Source organism: Echinops telfairi, unplaced genomic scaffold, assembly GCF_000313985.2.
Source record: "Echinops telfairi isolate 266 unplaced genomic scaffold, ASM31398v2 ScPeMD7_18;HRSCAF=68, whole genome shotgun sequence".
Taxonomy (NCBI): Eukaryota; Metazoa; Chordata; class Mammalia; order Afrosoricida; family Tenrecidae; genus Echinops; species Echinops telfairi.
Window position 1 is genome coordinate 7,445,092 of NW_022103915.1, and position 18,955 is coordinate 7,464,046.

Below are 18,955 nucleotides of genomic sequence, written 5' to 3' on the forward strand. Positions count from 1 at the left end.
CCCGCGAAGTCGCCCCCCAAAACGCCCCCTCACCTTGGCGAAAGGACCGCGCGGCTCCGCACAGCAGCAGCAGCACCAAGACGCAGGAACAAGTGGCGCGCCGCCCCCGCGTCTTCCTTATATAGACGCGGGTCCGCCCAGCGCCCGGCGCCTTTTCCAGAAGCCTCCGGAACCTTCCGGAAGAACCCTCCCCAACCGCCGCCGCGGCCGCGCGTTTGCGCACGCGCACAGGCCGGCCCCGCCCCTCCCGCGGGCCCTCGGCCGGCGAACGGTTGCGCCGCCCCAGTGCGCCTGCGCGGCCCGGAAGGCTCGCGAAGGTTTTCGGCGCCGGCCGGGCGCGCCCCGCCCACCACGCGCCCCGCCTCTTCCCCCGCCCGGGCCGTCGGGGGGAGGGGGAGGGCCGAGCGCACAGTACGTTCTGCGCCTGCGCCCCGCGGTGCCGCCGGGAAGCTGCGCCCCGTGGTGCTCTCGGGGGCGTTGGAATCCGGGGTGTGGAGCCCCCGCCCCCGGCTCGCCTTCCAGAGCCTCATTATCCTGGAGGCCAGGGTGAGGGCTTCGGACTGCAGGCCCAGCACCGGACGCCAGCGAGGGGTGACGGGGCCGTGGACAATGAGGGGAAGCTGACCCCTCGTTTCCGCCGCTCACAGAAGGGGAGCTCAGGAGGGGCGTCGCCTCGGAACTGGGAGCAACCCCTCCGCCCCGTGCTCTGAGGCCGAGGAAGGATGCCGGAGCAGATCATAGGAATCCCCCATAGGGGTCCCCAGCGCAGGACTCGGATGGCGTGTGGGGGCTCCTTCCCACGTGGCGCCCTTCCACCCCATCCTGCAGAGGGGCTCTCGGTGTGCAAACTAGGCGGACAGTCCTTGTTTAAAAATAGCGAGTGCCCTTTGGTCTGGCCCAAAACAGCACACTGCGGGTTCCTGAAATTCCGGGACTTCGTGAACAAATTCTCGTCCACCCAGCCCACCTATCTTCTTCACTTAGTGCTTTATCTGAAACGCCCACTCCCTGCTTACGGGATGAGCCTGCCCGAACGCCAGTTTCTAAATGGCATTAACATCGGGCTTGAGAGCATCGACGAGGGAAAATGCCACCGCAGCGCCCAGCTCGGCACCTTGGTTTCTTGCCCAGGACACGGGCTCACTCCCTGGACAGTGCAGTCGGCTCCTGTACCATTAAAAGCGCGGTTTTGCTTCCCTGGTCTGTTGGTTTTGCCTCCGCCCGCTATTGGCCCTCCTCCTAATCCCGGCCCTCGGGGCCCTTGGAAAGGAATCCTTTGGAAGCTCTGGAGTAAACAAACTCCACTTTAACTCTAGGGGAACAGCGCTTCCAGCCCACTTTTCCCGAACCCACGTAGGGATTTGTGAAATCAAATTCGCGGGTCTTGACACCCCTTCAAGAAGGAAAAGTAGAAAAGAAACCAATAGCCACATGGGGAAGGGGAGCCCCCCAAAAGGGACTCTACCCTTGGCCCCTCAGGTATTCAGAGAACTGCACCGTCTGCCTTTTTTTTTTAAACTATTGTGAATCAGGTGAAGGCTCACAGCCGATCAGGTTTCCATTCACCAGTTCGTGCACATCTTGTTTCATTGGTTGCGGATCCCCCCTACACAATCACTCCCCACATCCTCTGTTTCCTGTGTCTCCCCAGCTCCTGGGGTAAAGGATGTCACAAAGCGCCACTGTGCCCTGGGTCCACTTGTTTGTTGTTCGGCTGAAAATTGAGCCCTGGAGGTGAGTTCAGGTCCAAATCTGGAGAACATCTAAGCACCAAAGTCTGAGGGGTCCATTAGTCTCTGTCCCACCATAAGCCTGGTCTTTTTCTCCAGAGGGTTTCCTTGTGTGCACTCCGTACTAAGGCACCCCAAGGTGGGCTTTGAGCCTCCCGAGGTTCAAGGTGGGTGGTGGGCTTGAACCTGCAACCTAAAGGTTAGAGCTAGAGGCCAAACAGCTTGTGTCACCCAGGTCTCCAAACTCCCTGCCAGTGAGTGTTCCAACTTACAGTGACCCTATGAGAAGGTAACTCTACAGTAGAGAGCCTCATCGGTCTCCTGAGGAGCCGCTGGTGGTTTCGAACTGCTGACCTTGTGGATGGCAGCCCCACACATAACCCACTCCACCACCTGGGATCCTGTGTGAGGGAGGGTTTGCTGTACACACCTATGGGTGTGCTGGCCCCCATGGTAAAATGAAGGTCATAAGGCCCCGGGCGCCCTGGATGGTTCTAGGCCCAGATTTTCTTGGGCTGGGGAGGAGAGAGAGGACCCCTTGGCACCTGCAGGTTCCTGTTGCTACATTCACCTGTGCAAGGTGTTGACAGCCAGGTGGGCCCTGCCTCCACTCATCCATCCTGTCTCCCCCACCCCCCCACACACACCTGGACCCTTCCCAGCATGAATATATGCAAATCTGCTTGCTTGCTCAATTGGTCGTCTTTCCACCCAGGGAAGGAAGGTTGGGACTTCTCTAAAACCTGTCACCTCTCCAACCTCCCCTCCGAGTTCCATTTGTTTTCTTGGACCTCATTTCCAGTTGTTTTGAGGAGGCCTTTGCCCCCTCACCCAGGGAACTCACCCCAAACCCACCCCAAGTTTTAAATCCCCCTGCCCTCAGGCTCAGCTCTCACCCTCCCTCAGCTGCTAGACCAAGATTGTGGAACTGCCTGTCTCCCTTAGGACGCTCCTCCCATGATTGCCAGCCTTGCCCTCGCCCCTGGTCCCGGGCCCCCTGCTGGTGACACGACATGAGCACCCACCCTGACATGGACCCTCTTCCACAGGGGACCTGGCACTGAGCCCTGGCGTTCCTGAATCACCCACTTCTCTCCATCTTCCTCTTCAAACCTATCCCCGCCACCACCAGCTCTTCCATAACCTACACAGCCAGGGAAGTGCCCAGAGCCCCCACCTCATCCATCCCTGTCAGGCCCTCTGTCCACGCCTCAATTCCTTGCACCTGGGAGAAAGCCCCTCCTCCAGGACTGTAACACCCTTCCTCTTGTGCCTCCCCGCAGGCAGCCCATGCTCCGCTCTCCCCTGCTAGTTAGTTTCAGATCACGGCTCAGCACCAAAACAAACCCCCTCTTAGAAATAGGTTCATAGAACCCCTCTTCTGTACTCACCCCCAGGTGCATTGTACACTTAGCTACCCGCCCTCCCCCTCCCACTGACGGGGACCTCCCCACCCCCTCCCCACTCCTTAGTGCTTGTCCGCGCATGCGCGGGGGAGGGGGCGCAGGGGGGGGGACACACGTACACGTGCTCTTGCCATGGTGGGAATCTGGGGGAGCCTTCAAGTGACCCTCCATAATGGTGGGACACAGTCGGTCCACTGACTGGATCCAAGGGCCTCTCTCTGGAACCTAGCTCAGCGCTGCCTCTCTGTGTGACCCTGGGCGGGTCACTTGCCCGCTCTGTGTCCAGGCTTCTGCGCCTGCACGTGGGGAGGACAGTGTCTACCTCAGAGACTGGGATGAGACTACACCGACTGAGGTGGCTGTTGGGGGCAATGATCCCCAGGCAGGGCAGGGCCTGGCCCACCGAAACTGCTAAAGGAAGAGAGTAAGAAGCCACATGGGGACCTGCCCTGAGTCCCTGAGGAGCACAGGTGTATAAAGGACTAGACAAAAGCCAGGAGGTCAGCAGTTCGATCCCAGTCGGAGGCACCTTGGATGGTGCCCTAAAAGGGACAACCCAAAAAACTGGACCCACCCTGGTCAGCATAGCTGGGTCACCCTCAGTCAGAATCAGCCCTGACAATGACGGTGATGCGGTGATGCGCTGACAAGGACAGGCTCCCCCTCACAGTCTCTTCCCCCTCACTGACTCTGTGTGGGTGTTGGTCCTCAGGTCCCGCTGGACAGACAGAACACTGAGTTTCCTGGAGGGAAGGCCTTTCCTGGGCCCCCCAGAGAGTGAGAGCCCAGAGCAGACACACCCTGCTTGGGTCACCAATCCCGACAGCTTTGGACTTCCACCTTTATGTCTTCAAAGCACTTTGATTTTCCCTTTTGATTTTTCCCCCCTGATTTCTGGGTTATTTAGAAATGCACCCCCCCCCCTATTCTTTCATTGGTTTTTAATTTGTAAGCTTTATTAACATATAATTCATGTATAATTCAACAATTCAGTCACATCAAGGAGAATTGTCCAATAACAGCACAATCCATTTTAGAACGTGGTCTTCATCCTTGGGCTCATTTTTATCAGCTCCCCATCTCCCCCCAACATCCCCTGCCATACCCCCCAAATCCAAACCAAACTCCCTGCAATCCAGTCATTTCTGACTCTGAGCCCCTGTCCGTTTCCGGGGTTGTAACTCTTCATGGGTGCAGAAAGCCCCATCTTGGCCCTGTCTTTCCCCCATTATATCCCCAAGGAACCATTAGTGTACTGACTGACTATAGATTTGAAACGCATGGTTTTTGTTGCCAAATGTTTGGGTGTTTCCGTGAAGTCTCTTTTGTTATTGACTTTTAATATTTCATTCCATGGTGGTCAGAGGACACTCTTTGCACGCTCTGAAGTCCCTTAGCGTGCTCGGGAAAGGCGCCACAGTAGTGCCGTGAGTTCAGCGCTGGGCTGCTGACCACAAAGTGGGTGATTGAACCCAGCAGCCCCCCAGGACCTCGCCTCGCTAAGCCAGAGACATGCAGGGGAAGCGGGCGGAGGGGCCCATCACGAGGACCGGGAGTGGTGCTCTGTCTGCTGGGGAGACAGAGGGGGAAGAGTGGCTGACCTGCAGCCAGGTGGCCACCAACTGCCTGGTCTTGGCACAAGGGACTCCATTTTGAATCCGGTACCTTCTTGGTTCTCAGAACTCACCTCTCATGGGCCTCCCTCACATCGGCCTCCCCTCCCCTCGCTGAAAATCACCAGTTCTGAGAACCAGACATCCCCGAGAAAGAATGTTCTTTGAAGATATGTTTACTTCACCTGCCCCGTGCCTATAGATAAGATTAACGACCACTTCCCTGCATTCTTTGAAGATATGTTTATTCCACCCGTCCAGGACCTATAGATGCACTTCCCTGCATCCCTTGAAGATGTGTTTATTCCACCCATCCTAGACCTATAGATGAGATTAATGAGCGCTTCCCTTTGAAGCCCCTGTGTGCAGCTGTGCCTGCCACCAGGGGATATAAAAACGCAGCCAGAAATTCCCCGCGCGGCTTCACTGGCTCAATCCTGAGTTGCTGAACCCGCCCGCAAGCTTGTCAATAAAGCCTGCTTCTAAAACTTTACCAATTGGATCTTTAATTCCGTTTCGCGCCCAAAAATCCCTTACACCAACCACTTGAACGCGAGCCCGTCGCTGGAGCTTGGAGGAGGCCGGAGCGAGGCAGTGGGTGGACCCTCACTTCTAACCACGTGGCATACAGAGTGACCCTCACTTGCATGTCCACAGAGCAGAGCAGAAGACGGGGAAACTTTGGTGCCCACTTGTTCTCCAGCCAGCAAGTGTCCATCCACATGCGCTGGCCGCTCCTGGAAGCCACCGTGGGCTGGGCCACGTCCTCATCAGTCACTCGCATGCTGCCACCAGAGGGAGCCTGGGGACAACCCTCCCCTCCCCGGCTAGTCTCGCCCTCCACCCAGTGGGGCTGACACACTGTGGACCTTTTTTTTAAAATTGTGTGAAAATGCCCATGAGTCCAGTGACCCTGGTGCTGTGTCACCATCAGAACGAGTCCACCTCCAGTCACCGGGCTCAGAGCCACTGGTAACTTCTGTCAGGTGACATCTGGTTTCCACACACCGGCTGGTTTCACAGGCTGACCGGGTGTCCTAGGTGCATCCTGGTGCGGCGATGAAGGACTTCACCCCTCTCTAGGCTGCAATCACCAGAAAATGGTGTCTTACTTCGGGTGAGGCGGCAGTCCGAGCTGAAGCAAGGAGTACCCAGCCAAACGATAACCCACTGCCGTGGAATCCGTTCTGACTCATCGTGACCCCGTAGGACAGAACTGCCCCACAAATGCGTCCAAGGCTGTAATCTTTATGGAAGCAGACTGCCACCATGCAGGCGGGTCCTGTGTGAGGCTGGGTTGACGAGAGAGCCAAATTCAGTGACACATGTTTGTGTAAAGAAAAGCTTTATAAACAGAAAACATGGGAGAAGGGAGTCAGCCGTCGGTGTGAGATGAAAATAATAACAATGTACAATCTATTGGGGAGTTATGAGGATGGGGGAGGGGGAGGGGGGGGAAAGCTGTACCGAGGGTTCAATGAAAAGTAAATGTCTAGAAGAGAATGAGGGCAACATATGTACAAACATGCCTGATGCAATTGATGTATGGATTGTGATAAGAGTTGTACGAGCCCCCAATAAAATGATTTAAATATGAAAGAAAAAAAACCACCAAACTTTATATCAAGGAGTAATATGTCAAAAAAACATTCCAACCCACTCCAGCTCAAGTCCCTAAGTCTGACTCTGGTCCAGAAGTCCCTCTTCAGACTCACGCAGCCACGTGCAGTGGCGCAGGACGCAGGAAACTCACAGGCCGGTGGGTGCAAAGTCGAGTGGATCCAATATCGCTGGTAACATCACAGGACTCTGGCGGCAGGCAACCAGTCAGCCGGCAGGAAGGTAAAGGCAGAGAGAGGGGAGGGGGAGGTTCCCAGGGCCCTCCTTAGGAGAAGGCCATGCCCACAAGGAGGCACCATCAGGCTGTGGCCTGATTGACAGGTTGAATACCATCCTTACATTTTTATAGATCTTGAAGTGGCCCTGAAATGGGATAACTACCCCAGGGTCCAAACTCCCCTGCTGGGCTGAGAGACTGAGGTGTGGCCGAGGAAGAAGGCTGCAAGTTGGGCATGGAGGAGCGATCCGATGGGAGGTCCCAAGGAGAGTGGTGCAGGCTGGGAGAGCCGGAGCTCACTGATTTGGGCTGGTGGACTGTGGCCATCATGGGGACACAGGAAGGCCAAGGCCATGTTGGCAGACGGTGGGTTCAGTGTTGCCTGGTGGGGGCTGCACTGACTGTGTGGTGTGGGGTGGGCATGACAGGGCAAAGACCTGGGTGGGGACCATGGGGAGGCAGAAGGGACTGGGAATCTGAGGCCAATCCCAAAGCCCCCATGGCCTGCATCTCCTGGGCAGAGAGGGACCTCAGGAAATGGACATTCTAGTCGAGGAGGGTGTCTGGGCAGGGTCCTGCAGCCTGTGGGACCAGTAGACCCCGAGCTGTTCCTGACTTCATCCCTGAAGTCCTTCTTCTGGGAGCTGAACTTCCAGCCTAAGGCACCCCTGACTCATCCTTGCCACAGTGCCTCCTTCAGGGCCTGCCGAGTCTGGTGAATTTTCCTTCCAACTGTCCCTGCTTTCAAAGGAACCCCGGTGGCTGCTAACTATAAGGTCAGCAGTTCGAAACCACCAACGGCTTCTCAGGAGAAAGAGGGGACTTTCTACTACCCTAAATAGTTATAGTCTCAGAAACCCATGGGGGCAGCTCTCCCCTGTCCTATAGGGCCACTATGCATCAGCATCGACTTAATGTCTGGGAGCTTGGTTTGGTGTCCCCTCCTCACCATGTGTAATTCCCAGGTAGAGGCCACGTCCCTCAGCTGCCACTCTGAACTTCTTGTTTCTGCCCACTTCCCAGGGTGCAACCCCAGGAGACTGCCTCCCTGGGCATTCAAACCCAGCCACCCAGTTCCCCACCCACATCCGGCCATGCCATGGGTAGACAGTACAGGGGACTCCGCTCTCTTGATCCCACCTCCAGCCCTGGTGTGCTTAGACCTGGGCCACCCCAGACATTGCTTGTCCTCCTGTGCCAAGGACAAAATGATCTGCGACCTCACAGCCATCACCGTTAGCCCTAGCCGGTGGCCTGGCATTCTAAGAAGACGGTAGTGGAGAAATTGCTACAGAAAGATGAGACAGGAATTGAGTAGCTGGCTGCATGGCTGGGGGGCTGGTTCCAGCCCACCCTGTCCTCCCTGAGGCACTGCCCACCTGGCACCCTCCTCCCCGGCAGTGAGCACCCTCAGATTTCATGAGCAAGAGCATGGGGCCAGCCAGGACTTGCCATGGCCCGTCCTTTTCAACTCTTCAGTAGTTTGTGAACACGTGATTATAATTCGAGGGAAAGTCTACAAAGCATTAGCTTCCCATTGAATGATTGATGCATGCCTGTTGTCCTGACATTAGAAGGCGTCCCTTTCTTCCCACTTCTTCCCCAGGGTTCCCCAGGGTCCCGGTTCCAACCATCTTCCCACCCGCACGTTCTGCCTTCTGCGTTTGGTTCTTGAGTAGCGCTGACTTCTCCGTCCACTCCTGACTGTTCCCCAGGACCCCTGGGAGCTCAGGGTCAGCTCTCCTCAGCTTGGAAATCATCTCTAGCTATCTGTGCCCCACCTCCCAGGCCCCCTGAGCTAACTGGAATCAGTCTCCGCTCTTTCTCATCTCTGTATTCGCCAAACTCAGTTCAACACCCACCACAGGGCAGTCCCCACCTGTGTGCAGAGCAGGGCCAGCAGGGCCAGGTTGACTCCTCAGGTGGGGAGCCCTTTGGTGCAAAGGGGGTGGTTAGCTTTGGCTGCCATCTACTGGCCAGATAGTTGGATGTGTTTGGGCTCCGATTGGAAAGAGCTGGGATGCTTGGGAATGTCATTTACTCTTTCTTTACCACGCGGGGTTGACTTGGCACTGAACGGACTGCGGAAGGGACCCTCACTGAGAGAAGGAGAAGCAGGGAGGCTGATTTCAGCTGGGAAGGCACACAGCACGCCAGGTGGCTCAAACTGCCCCTGCTGTGTGGGAGTGACCACGGAAGTGTCCGCTGTCTGGACTCTCAGGTGCTGCTGTCACAGGGACCCTAGGGGGCACCTCTAACCAACAGAAGCGTGCTCCCTCATCCTGTGAGAGGCTCACTGCTGTCAGGCTGGTCTGGTCCATAGTGACTCTACAGGACTGGGGGGAACGGCCTGTGGGTTTCTGAATCTGAGACCCTTGACGGGAGTAGACGGCCTCCTCTTTATCCTGTGGAGCAGATGGTGGTTTCAGACTGCCGACCTTGTGGTTAACAGCCCAACAAGTAACCACTAGAACCCCAGCAGGACTCCTGTTTCAGAGGCGAGAAGTCCGAATTCAGGGTGCCAGTTCCCTTCAGGGAAGGTTTTTCTTTGTCTTTCAGCTCTGGGCAAAGATTCTTGTCACTCCTCTTCCCCCGACTCTAGGAGAAGACCCATGGTGGTGCACTGGCTTAAGCACTAGTCTGCTAACCAAAAGGTCAGTAGTTCAAACCCGTCCTTTTGTTCTCAGCTGTGCACACAGAGCCCTGGGGGCCTAGAGCTTACTTGCTGGGCTGCTAACCTCCAGGTTAGCAGTTTGGAACTTCCAGCCGCTCCAGAGGAAACGGAGGAAGCTTTGCGCTCCTTCAAAGTGATGCGGAACGGACTCGATGGCGGTAAGTTTGGTTTTGGCTATGCACACACCCAGTAGACACGTGGGTGCCTCATTGTCACATGCGTGGAGCACATACACAGACTGCTTGTTGTTGGCTTTTGTTTGGTTTTTTTCCAGTTTTATTGGCACATTAATCCACATCATACAATTCAATCGTTCAATCATGTGTAGAAAAATCATCTAATCACTGCCGCAATCAATTTCAGAACATTTTCTTGTTCCCCCCATGATTAAATCACCTTTAAAATGAGTTGTCTGATCACATTCAGTTCTAATGCTCCCTCCCGCTCTGCCTTCATTGTGGACTCCTGAAATCTCCCCCCATCTCCCCCCTCCCCACCACTCCCCCCTACAAATCCTCGCATCACTTGTCAGCTCTGCGCATCCACTCTTCGGTGCTTCACAAACCAACAGAAACAATAAAGAGCAGAAATGCAAAGAGGCTCAAACAATAGTAATTAAAGATTAAAAATACCAACGATGAGCAGGAAAGAAAAGACCTTCATCAATATTTTAAAAGCCAGGGAAGGAATTTTTGTCATGGAACAAGCAAGAGATTCTTGCACCTAGAACAAATTCCTGTTGGGTCTAGAGGGAGGTCAACTGGGCAAGTATCAAGTTTGATCCAGCCTAATCAGGATTACAGTGATCTATGTTGTTTGATAGGAAGGCTGTTTCAGACCTTTGCCTGTGGCTAGAGGGGATCTGCCAGCAGCTCCATCTGACTCCGCAGATGGGCTCTGGGCTCCCGCTCTCCTCCACAGCCTTCCACAAACTGGGTGCTCACAATGTTAACTTTGATACTGTCCCCTTCACCATATTTGAATTTTGTTATGGTCGTCTTTGGATCATACAAGTTGCTGTGCTTCTTCCATGTGGACTCAGTTGACTCATTGCTTAGAGGGCTGCTTGTTTGAATACCAACCTTTAAGACCCCAGACACTATTCTGATTGATAGCGGGGTACCATCTGCTCTCTTCACCCTTTGCTGTAGCACCGTTATCTTCTGTGATCATTTCATGAGGGCAAATATCGAGCAGGACCATGGCATCAGAACTCACTGTTCTTGGGTTGGGGCTAGAGTTAAATAGGAGCCCAGAATCCATGGGCTTGTCCATGGGATATGCACGACTGAGGTTTACTTTGACGGTTGTCTAATGACAAACTCGAACCCCCATAGGACCAACTGTTGGATTAGGCACAAGCAGGGGACATTAGGAACAGGGGACATTAAGAACAGCTTGACCTGCCCTTATCAGACCCACCGAGACAGGGCTCCAGACAATGAGCCATCTTATCCGTATCAGGCAGAACGATCAAGACACCACCCCATCTGGGAATTTCATGGATGGAGCTGGCTTAAGCCCCTGCAGCTGCAGCTCCTGCCCCCTCCCTTCTTGATTACTGTCCTAACCAGTTTAAAAACTTGCTCTTCACCACAGCTACGCGCAGCTTCACTGGCCCCACTCTTGGGCCATAAGATATGCAGCTGGGGCTGGAAGACAGGGAGACGAATACCAAGGCACCACCCACTGTGTTTAACAAGAGGCCCAGACTGATTAACCTTGAGGGAGTAGGTCACTTCTGCTGTGCCTCAGTTTCCCTTCTGTTACCTTCCTCTAGAGAAAGTGACTGGCTTGAGACACTGCAGGGGCTGACACTTGGGGGACCTCCGAGGAAGTCACTGAGTTCCCAAGGCACCAAATTCAAGGTTACAGGTTGGGCTGCTAACCACCAACTGCTGAGTGGGAGAAAGGTGAGGCTTTCTACCTACCTACACGGGGCAGTTCTATACCCTGTCCTGTAAGGCCTCTACAAGCTGGGAGTGACTTGAAGGCAGTACGCTTGCCTTTGGTTTGGGGGGACAAATGGACACGCGCTGGCTAGGTTGTGCTCACCTGCCTGCTTGACTCACGGTCGGTGCACTGTGGTGGCCTGCTCCTGTTGAGATCACAGGACAGGGCTCCGCGGTAGCTCCACTCTGTAGCACTGGGTTGCTAAGAACCAGAACTGATTTCCTGGCCACTGGTTTGGGTTTTTGCTTTGGGGCCTGCCAGGGAGCCTCCGGTGGCACAAAGCTTAACTTTGTACCTGACTATTAATAAACAGTCTGGCCAGAGGGCAAGTCCACCCAGAGGTGCCTCAGGAGAAAGGCCTATCTGCCTCCGGAAAAACCAGCCACTGAAACCTGTGGGTCTCCAAGAGTGTGGGAAACGGACACTGTGGGAAATACGATGAGGACTATACTCCCTAACTTAGAACAGAGGGAATCTGGAAAGCTAGTATTCCATGGTAGGAAAGCCACCACTTTGGGAAGTTAGTGATAAAGTCAAAGCACATTATCCTGCTTTAAATATCAGGCCCTGGCATTGGAGTGGGTGGGGACCACGTTGTGTCGCCAACCTGGATCTTCACCCATTGGAATGACATGAGGGTACCCGGCCCCCCACCCTCCCACCAAGACTCCAGGGCAAGGTGGGTAGTCTGATCCTGTAAGGACACTGAGCACCTGTGCAGTCTTCAGCCAGCTCCAAAACCCAGAGACCCGGCCCGTCACTTACCAGCCTGCTGCCTCTGGGTTGAAGGGCTTGGGGCCGCAGCCCTGGGGGTGTCACTTAACTTGCCTTGTGAGAGCTTGTCCCCATCAGCCAAATTGGAACACTTATGTCAACCCCCTAATATTATTATTCATGGAAGCAGCAGTCAGGAAATCAAGCGACGTGTTGCCTTGGGTAGCCAGTCTGCTGCCCAAGACCTCGCTAAGGTGTTGAGCAGCAAGGCTGTCACTTTGAGGAACGGAGGTGCGCCTGACCCCGTATGTCCAGTCAGCTCCTATGCTCGGCAGTGAGACAATGAATCAGGAAGACTGAAGGAGAATCGATGCCATTTGAATGATGGGGCAGGCGAAGGCTACTGAAAAAGGACCTTGACCTGAGGGAAGGACCAATTTGCACTGTAAAGACGCAAGGATGGTGTGACTTCGTCTCACGTACTGTGGACTTTTTTTTCTTTTTCAGGAGAGACCAGTCCCTGGAAGAGAATGAGCTTGCTTGAGAGGACGGTAAGAAAGAAGACGCTGACAAGATAGATGGGCATGATGGCGCCAATCATGGGCTCAAACACAACCTGGATTGCAAGGATGGCATGGGACTGGGGTGTTTTGTTTCTTGTGGGTCAGGGTGGTGCTGAGTTGAAACAGAAACAGGCACCTAACAGAACCGATCAGCTTATTTCAAGGAGTCCTGGTGGTGCTGTGGGTTAGGCATTGGGCCGCTAACCACAAGGTCAGCGGTTCAAACCCACAGGACAAAGATGAGGCTGCCTGGTCCGGTAAAGATTTACAGTCTCGAAACACTGTAGGTCGCTATGACTTGTAATCGACTGGATGGGAGAGGGCATGGCTGGTTATGATTCTTCGGGGTATGAAATGACACGTGTGGAAGTGGCCTGGGTGTACACGGAAATGGGGACTGCTTGTGTTCTGAGGCTCATCTTCATGCCATGGGGCTGGGGGCGGACACAGACCATCTCTCGGGAGCAGCGGCACTTTTGGTTGGAAGGCTGCCGGGTTTACTGGGACCTAGAGCCCTTGCAACAAGGTGAGGTCCCCTGGATAGGAATGGATAGCTGCCTGGAGCAGACATGGCCCTCCCTGGGACCAGGGGAGCACGGCAGGCACAGCAAGGAGGTTCTGGGGAAGGGCTGGATCCTGGCTCCAGGGCCTGTGGGTCCCCTCTGGGGAATGACGCATGTGAGGCGGAAGAGCCAGTCACGAGGAGTGTGGGGGTGCTTGCCCGGCAGCCCTGGGCTGGTCTGGCGTTTGCAGCATGCTGGGTCCCCCGTCATCACTCTGGCCTTGCCAGCCCTCCAATTCCAGGGTTAGTCCTGTTTCAGGAGCGGCGGCGGCAATGCCTTGGTCTCCATCTGGAAGGTCTTGGGTGACACGAAGCCTGAAGGGCAGTCACGAACTCCCCGTGGGGCCGAGTGAGGACTGCTTCTGTTTACCGGGCACGATGCCTCCCTCCATTCTTCGTCAGCACCTTTGCCCACCCTAATGTTGTGACTCAGGGGGTGGGGGCGGTTGCAGACCACCTCCCAGGAGCAGCTGCACTCCTGGTTGTAAGGGGCAGGCACCCGTCTCAGAGGTGCCAATTGTCCTGCTCCACCCCTACACGAGATTGGCCCAGGAGAGGCCAGGCTGACATTGGACCAATCCGAGTCCTGCCCCAGGATTTTTTTCTAACTAGATCCACAGGGAAGAGTCGTCTTTTCTCTTCGGGTTTAAGTATCAATGTATCAACGGATGTCAGTGTGGCATGGCTGAGGCAAGTCATCTGACCTCATGAGGCCACGGGGAGAATCGGACACGAGGTAGGCAGGGAGAAGCTGTCAAGACCTGTCAGAGGAAACCAGCCTCTAACAGCCGAAGGGGCTGCAGGTGGAATTGTACGGCGATAATATATAAAGCTTATAGTAAAGTCATAGAAGTGAGGTGAGAGAATAAAATAAAGGAGTCAGACACATTTTATGGTAGCATGCTCACCTCAGCCCCTCTTGGTGGTTCACGTGGAGGTGGGAGAAGAGAGAGAGAGAGAATATAGTTCCAATCCTGGCTTATATACATTTAGGGGACGTGTAAGCCCCCTGATTACAGGTAACCACAGATGTAACAGGAAGGGGCTGTACAATAGGCATATGGGCGCGACAGGAAGGGGGTGAGCTAGGGGTGTATACGCAATAGGAAGGGGAAGCGCTAGGGGTACACATGACCAGATGGGCGGACCCTAGATTCAAGATGGCAGCCTAATCTTGGTCCTCCTTGAGTGGGCTTGACCTTTTCTCTGGGCTCTCCTTCAGGGAAACAATCCAAGATCTTTATCAGCAGGGAGTGGGTTCCACCTGGGTGGGACAGACAATAGGGTCTGATTGCGCTAGATCAGTGGTTCTCAATCTTCCTAATGCCGGAACAGTTCCTCATGCTGTGGTGAGCCCCGAACCATAACATTATTTTCGTTGCTACTTCATAACTCATTTTGTTACTGTTATAAATTGGTCAACCCTGAAAGGGGGAATTGATCACAGGGATCTACATATAACCTCCTCTCTGGGGGACGGGCAGAAGAGGGGTGGGTGAAGGGAGACGCTGGGCAGTGTAATATAAGATATAATAATAATTTATAAATTATTAAAGGTTCATGGGGGAGGGGGAAGGGAGGGGTAAGGAAAATGAGCTGATTCCGGGAACCCAAGAGGAAAGTGAATTTTGGGAATGATGAGGGCAACAAATGTATAGGTGTGCTCTACACAATTGATCTATGTATTGTGATGAATTGTATGAGCCCCAAGAAACTGATTAAAAGCAAAGAGGTCATGACCCACACGTTGAGAACTGCTGCTCTAGACGGCAGATCCCCTCAGGGAGATAACCTCTAAGCAGCAACCTCCAAGTGTACAGACATTGACCTTGTGTTAATATGGGGGCACAACCTGGGGGAAAATCTGTCTGCATCCCACAAAGGTCCACGGTGCGGAAGCCAATCTCCTCCCTTGTGGCTGCATCCTGGGAGCGAGTGCTGTCTGTCTTATTCAGGCGAATGCCCTGACTCTCTTACCTGAAACCCAAAGAGCAGCGTCACACCACGTAAACATATTCAGCCTTTCCGAATGTGTGTGTGTGTGTGTGTGTGTAAGGTGGAGACCTCCGAGGAAGAGTGAATTTCCTTTCTGATGTAGAGATCAGAATGTCTCACAAGTTGAACAGGCAGGATCTTCTTTGCCACTGAGGCAGGACCCCGAGGTCACATATGAAAATAGCCTGGTTGTGAATATAAATGCTGGAGGGCAGTTGTGGTCCAGGGGTCTCCCATGTGGAAGACCTGGCTTCTATTCCTAGTCAATGCGCCTCATGCATCATCATCAGCTGTCTGTTAGTGGAGGTGTGTGTGCCGCTTTGAGGCTAAATAGGTTTAACAGAGCTTCCAGATTAAGACCAGGAAGAAAGGCCTGGTGATCTACTTTCTGAAAGCAGTCAGTGAAAACTGGGTGGGTCTTGATGGTCTGTTTCCCAGTGGGTCATGGGGACGGCACAGGATTGGGTAGTAATTTGTCCCATTGTGAACAGTGTCACCAGGAATCAGGAAGTGCCTTGGCGGCCACCCCAATTTGGCCACCCCAAATACCAACAAATGGTATTTGCACTTGGTGTTAGGCCCGCAAAGGCCAGCAGTGTGTGTGTGTGTGTGTGTGTGTGTGTGTGTGTGTGTGTGAGAGAGAGAGAGAGAGAGAGAGAGAGAGAGAAGAGAGAGAGGACACTATTGGTTATGTTGCTACTCATTCTGTCCCAACAGACCCCTCCCACCACAAAGGCTGGGGAGCTAAGAAGTATGTTTGCTTCGCTGGCAGTCAGACCATGGGACCAGGGCTGACCAGTAAGACATTGCCTAGGCTGCTACTGTGGCTGCTCATGCAGGGGGTGTGGTTTGGTGGCTTTATAATCTTTCTTTGATTGGCCTCAGATAATTTTCAGAAGTTAATGATATAAAATTAGTAAGCTAGTATTTAATTTCAAGGAGCCCTGGTTGCACAGTGGTTACGCGTGGGACTATAATCCACAGGGTCGGCGGTTTGAAACGACCAGCTGCCCCTGCAGGAGGATAAAGCGAGTCTCAGAAACTCGCCTCTGCTTTGCCCCATGGGTATCGACTCCCTGGCTGTGAGTTTGATTTGAGGACTTACTGTCCTGCAGGCTTCCGTTCTGGGACTCCATTCCGACATATGTCAAATCTCTCTCGTTGTCATTATTGTTGCCTTTTCTTTATACATCCAGCGGCACCTTCAAACACTGCAAGCCATACAGTTGGACATCTCCAATGAATGCCTGAGGATGACAAAATCAGCAAATGGTGCCCTGCCACGACACACGAGGGCCTTCAGAAAGTGCGCGGAGAAACAGCGCTAGCTCTTATTGTCGTTTTCCCAAGAACTTCTTGAAGCCGCTTCGGATGACTAGTGCTAAGATGTACAAGTCCCACCCCCTCACCACCCCAAAACAAACCAGTGGATGATCATATGTGCAGTTTGTCAGAAACTACTGTCATGAAAAAATAATGAATTTTTTTCTATTCTAAAGATTTCTGATTTCTTTTTGGATAAACACAAATATGAATGTTGCAAACATTTCAAAATAATTTAGGGGATGTCAGTGACTGCCACCCCACCCCTACCCCTGCCAAATATGTGTCAATCTGGCTATCCCATGATTCCAAATATTGTGTGGTTGTTCTCCATTGTGTGATCTTATGTAATCATCCAATGTGTTGTAAAGTCCAACCTATATGATGTCAATGAGGCAGATACAGAGGCAGTTAGGTTAGTGAGTCAGGAGATGAGCTATAGGGTCATAGATCTTGAATTAACCTCTTTGAGACATAAAAGGAATTAGACAGGGACGTAAAAAGAGTTTAAACAAGATTGAGGAGTCTGATTGACCACCAAGAAAGAAGATCGGGGAGCAGAGCATGTGGAGAACCCCCTAGTCTCAGGAAAAAACTGACACAAAGCACAAAGAGAAATCCAGGAACTCCAGCGAACTGATATTGAAGGGGCCAAGACATTCTCCTAGCATCAGTGCTCGGAATTGGAATTTCTGGAGGACTCGATGGCCGGGAGATTTTTTTATGTATTGAAAAAATTTATATTCAGCAGTAGCCAGCTGGACTCAGTTTAGCTGATTCTGATAGTTGTTGGCAACATCTGAATCTAAAGCCTGTCAGGAGTCAGTGGAACATGCACCTTCTTCTGGCCGTCAGGCCCCATCAAGGAGCTGGCCTTGGCTACGTCAATGTCCTAGAGCTTCCTCACAGTCTGTCTGATCTGGGGCTGGTTGCCCTTGACCTCCACCATGAACACAAGAATGTTGTTGTCATCGATCTTCATGGCAGACTCCATGGTCAGGGGTGCTTGATGATGGCACAGTGGTCCAGTGGGGGCGCTCTTCAAGGGTCTTCAGGCTGTTTCCTAACCTCAGGGTTGGGGGTTGCCGGATGGTGGGTGACATGTGAATCTTCTTCTTTGTGTGGCCGTGAACGCCTTCCAGCACGGACTTCTTGGCCTTTAGGGATACAGTGTGCTCCCAGTAACAATGACAACCTGTTGTGAAGAATCTGCACGGAGAGGAAGAGGAATTACACTTGGGCATCAAAGATGGGCAACACAGATGTAAGACACTGCCAAGAAGCCTGGGATGGCTGAGCAAGAGGGGAGATTAACGGGAAAGGCAGGAGGGGCACCATTGGCATTGACACAACGATTAAGCACATGGCTGCAGGCAGAAAGGTCAACTGTAGACCCTAATAGCTGCTCCAGAGGAAAAGAGACCGGGTGTTCTGTTCCCGTAAAAATTGCTGTTAAGTGCTAGTTGACTGGGTTCCAACACATAGCGGCCCGATGTGCAATGGAACAAAACACGGCCCAGTCTGCACCATCCTCACAACCGTTCCTTGTTTGAGCTCACTGTTGCAGACCCTGTGTTAGTCCATCTTGTCCTTTTGGTTGCCCCTCTACTTTACCAAGCATGATGTCCTTCTCAGAGACGGGTCTCTTCGGACAACTTGTCCAAAGTCTGTAAGACAAAGTCTCGCCATCCTTGCCTCTAAGGAGCACCCTGGCTGTACTTCTTCCGAGACAGATCTGTTTGTCCTTTTGGCAGTCCACAGTACTTTCAATGCTCTTCTCCAGCACCACAGTCCAAATGCATCCATTCTTTTTTGGTCTTCCTTACTCAATGTCCGACTCTCACTTGCCTGGGAGATACCATGGCTTGGGTCCGGTGCACCTTAGCCCTCAATGTACCACCGCGCTTTTCAACATAAAGGGTAGCAAGCAGGAATCATCTGGGGTGTTAATTAACAATGTTCTGTACCCTGTTAGTGGTCTTATATGATTCTACACGTGTGTTTAAAATGATAGGACTGTATACCAGAACAAAAATAAAATTTACTGTGTGTAAATTTAAAACATAATCAATTGTCCAAAGCGACAGTTTACTCCTCTCCTCTATGACAATCCAGGTGGTGGAGTAACTCTTACTCTCATTAGGGAACCTCGTTTCTTTCCTTGCTTTCCAGTGTCACCTGGAGCACCTTCACTGTCACCTGGGGGGTTGAAATGGCCTCATTGGCTCTTCTGCATGCCTGCCAGCAGAATCAAGAAATACGTATTGGGAGTAGTGTGGGGAAATCAGCCCCCCACAACTAATCATGGGTTCAGTAAGTGCAATCATATGGTTAAAATATATAAAGGTTAGAGTCATAGAGTATAGGAGAGAGTGTAAAATAAAGGAGTTAGACACATTTTGTGGTAACATGCTCACCTGGATGGCCATGATCTCACCAGCCAGGTCCACAAACAGCTCGGGCAGAGAGGGTAGGAGAGTCTCTGTTTATTTCTGGCCAAGGCCCATATATACTTAGGAGCGTGATTACAGGTAACCACACATGTCACAGGAAGGGGCTGTACAATAGGCATACACATCACAGGA

At 52.9% G+C, this 18,955-nt stretch overlaps 1 protein-coding gene across 1 annotated transcript in view; it reads right to left on the bottom strand.

Moving 5' to 3' along the window:
- The window catches only part of HSP90AA1 (heat shock protein 90 alpha family class A member 1), a 5,588-nt gene extending 5,455 nt beyond the window's left edge, over positions 1-133 (bottom strand). Inside the window, exon 1 of the mRNA XM_004698796.2 lies at positions 34-133. The gene's annotated coding sequence lies outside the window, so the exon portion shown is untranslated. The remainder of the gene's footprint in view (positions 1-33) is intronic.
- Positions 134-18,955: the final 18,822 nt, after the last annotated feature.